Below are 3,863 nucleotides of genomic sequence, written 5' to 3' on the forward strand. Positions count from 1 at the left end.
TCTTGGATTGCGAGTCGTCTCTCATCAGTGTTTGTGTCCAGGACATCGAGTGCCGTGACGCAGACAAAGCAGAGACAGGGCAATATCACGAGTGTCAGCACATTTATTTGCGTTTCTGAATAATCATATATTGTGTCTAACTGGGGCTGCTGAAATGACCCCCCTTCCTTCAAAAGCAGCCTCAGTGATGTAACCAGAGACCTCCCAAATAAATAGAGGAGCACGTGGGCTGTGCCTTAGAGTATAGGTTGGATCTGTAACTAAGTGTACAGCCCAATACGTCTCTCCTCATTGAGCCAAATTGAACTCTGTGTCTGCATGATTCCTTGCTTCTTGTCTGTTTAATAGATGTCATCCGTGTTTGAACCTGACATGTTGTTTATGAAAAGATGCTAGAAAGGAGGACAACCTCACTTGTGGCCACAACATTAGGTACACCAGAATAATCTTCAATGGAATCAATGCACAGTTTAACAACGATGACGTCATTGTTGTTTTTTCTTGTGAAGAAGTGACAACCAGACCAAGGTGTACATCAGGCCTGGGCAATTATTTTTAGGAACTCTAATACAAGAACTCACAATAATGTTTGATTGAATGCTAAAAACGTTGTGCGGTTAGAGGCGGTATGGCGTAGTGCAGGGGTCACCAACCTTTTTGAAAGCAAGAGCTACTTCTTGGGTAGTGATTAATGCGAAGGGCTACCAGTTTGATACACACTTCAATAAATTGCCAGAAATAGCCAATTTGCTCAATTTACCTTTAACTCTATGTTATTATTAATAATTAATGATATTTACACTTAATTGAACGGTTTAAAAGAGGAGAAAACACGAAAAAAAAAAATTGAAACATAGTTTATCTTCAATTTCAAATCTTTAAAATTCTAAATTCAACCGAAAAAAGAAGACAAAAACTTTAAAAAATAATTTATAGAACATCATTAGTCATTTTTCCTGATTAAGATTACTTTTAGAATTTTGATGACATGTTTTAAATAGGTTAAAATCCAATCTGCACTTTGTTAGAATATATAACAAATTGGACCAAGCTATATTTCTAACAAAGACAAATCATTATTTCTTCTAGATTTTACAGAACAAAAATGTTTTAATAAATTCAAAAGACTTTGAAATAAGATTTAAATTTGATTGTACAGATTTTCTAGATTTGCCAGAATAATTTTTTTGAATTTTAATCATAATAAGTTTGAAGAAATATTTCACAAATATTCTTCGTCGAAAAAACAGAAGCTAAAATGAAGAATTAAATTAAAATGTATTTATTATTCTTTACAATAAAAAAAATACATTTACTTGAACATTGATTTAAATTGTCAGGAAAGAAGAGGAAGGAATTTAAAAGGTAAAAAGGTATATGTGTTACGCTCCTGTACTTGGTATCATTACAGTGGATGTCAATCAATCAAGTAGTTACAGGATCATACATTGGTCATAATTTAAGTTCTCATGTGTCCAGGGACGTATTTCCTGAGTTTCTGAATGTAATATAAATTTTAATAAAACGAAAAAATATGTAATTATAGTCATATCGACTAGATACGCTATTGTACTTGGTATCATTACAGTGGATGTCAGGTGTAGATCCACCCATGGCGTTTGTTTACATTGTGACGGTGGTGAGCTATTGTATCCTCCTACGGTGTGTAGTGAAGCATGTTTAGCTATTGTATCCTCCTACGGTGTGTAGTGAAGCATGTTTAGCTATTGTATCCTCCTACGGTGTGTAGTGAAGCATGTTTAGCTATTGTATCCTCCTACGGTGTGTAGTGAAGCATGTTTAGCTATTGTATCCTCCTACGGCGTGTAGTGAAGCATGTTTAGCTATTGTATCCTCCTACGGCGTGTAGTGAAGCATGTTTAGCTATTGTATCCTCCTACGGCGTGTAGTGAAGCATGTTTAGCTATTGTATCCTCCTACGGTGTGTAGTGAAGCATGTTTAGCTATTGTATCCTCCTACGGTGTGTAGTGAAGCATGTTTAGCTATTGTATCCTCCTACGGTGTGTAGTGAAGCATGTTTAGCTATTGTATCCTCCTACGGTGTGTAGTGAAGCATGTTTAGCTATTGTATCCTCCTACGGCGTGTAGTGAAGCATGTTTAGCTATTGTATCCTCCTACGGTGTGTAGTGAAGCATGTTTAGCTATTCCTCGTCCTGCAGTGACAATGCTAAACATGCTTCACCACATTTATCGTGTTGACTTTGCAAACCACACTAAAAAAAAGGCCCCTTTTCAGTGTGCGGCCCTCAGTCGGGACCCCCCACCCCCTGCATCAGCCTGTGCCAGTGTCCATAATGAAGTGTCCTGCGCGGCCTGTGACATTTGTCTTGCAGGCGATAGTGGGGGCCCCCCACATGCCGGCTTCACGGTCCTGGCCTGCACGCCTGCTCCCTAATGGGGGATCCATATCTCTCATCTCATGCAACAATCCCACTGAGCATGTCAATATGAAACAGTACACCTTGAAGGCCCCCCCCACTCCCCCCCCACTTGAGAGGATGTAACTCCGCTCTGTCTTTATGCATGCAAAGGGTGGTGTAAATTGGACTAAATCAAGTCCCTGCAACGGTGAAACACATTGTGGCTTTATTGCACTCAATGTGATTTGATTTATTACACGACTTTTCCCTCTTTGCTGCCTGGGCCGTAAAGCTTTGTTTACTCCACTTAAACAAAAAAAAGGGAGAAAGAAATCATCAGCCTTGTAAATGTTGTCAGATGGCCCACGCCATGCACGGTCTTTGGGCCTAATACTACCTATATTAAATAGTTTAAATATTTCATAAGAGCGGTTTTAAGAGCGAGGGAGGGAGGGGGGGGGAAATCGTTAGCCGCGGTAAAGTTTCATTAACTGCTCCCCCGTTTGGCTGCGAGGCAAACTCATCTCCTCTTATTGTAATAAAACAATCCCTCTCTTGGCCTCGCTCTCTCGTCTCACTCCGCGCCTCTCCTTTACATCATAATAATACACTACATCCCCTTTAAATGCACTATTACTTACCGCTGCCTTTTCATATTCCAACATCACGGGCACTTTAGCGACAATATAAAAGCGCGTCATTCATTATTCACAAGCAGCCAGCCTACCACGCCCCCCCCCGCCCACACCCCTCCCTTAAAAGAATAAAAATAAAGAAGAAAAAAAAAAAAAGGGGAGAGTGAGGCAGCGCTGGAGAAATTGATAACGCTGAGGAGACAAGCAATAAAAAGGCAGCCCCCGGGTACCGAGGCGCAGACCCCGATTATGCAGATCAAGTGGTAATTCCTCAAACAAATCGCACTCTTTCACTCTTTTGTTGTCGTTTCTTTTCGGGACTTTGGGCGTCATGGTGTCATCTGTGGGTGGGGGGGGGAGGAAAGGTGCTTTCTTTAATTGCTGCCTGTCAAAAGAGACGTAATGTGTTTAATATCTTGACCTCCCCCCCCCACCCCTCCCTGCGTGGCTGCCGTTTGAATGTGTCTATATGCAATTAACGGGCCTAACCACGGCCATGAAGACGCAGCAATTGATTCTGAGCCCCCGGACGCATGTGGATATTCATGGCGTTCGGGTGGCAACTAATGTGCCATCGTCTCGCATAATCCTGCAGATTACAAGGGATTACTAGCATCATAAACAGTGGGTGCAAAGCAGGTTTTACCTCCCCTTAATGAAGCAGTCACGGCTCCAATTCAGGGGCGTCCAAACTTTTGGACGTGCGGTCACCCATTGGCCTGAAAATATTTGGCCGGGGGCCGAAAGCCAACTGCACGTAAAGTAACATATATATATGTATATATATATATATATATATATATATATATATATATATATATATATATATATATATATATATATAT

The sequence above is a fragment of the Entelurus aequoreus genome, linkage group LG04 (assembly GCF_033978785.1).
Source record: "Entelurus aequoreus isolate RoL-2023_Sb linkage group LG04, RoL_Eaeq_v1.1, whole genome shotgun sequence".
In the NCBI taxonomy this organism is placed as follows: domain Eukaryota; kingdom Metazoa; phylum Chordata; class Actinopteri; order Syngnathiformes; family Syngnathidae; genus Entelurus; species Entelurus aequoreus.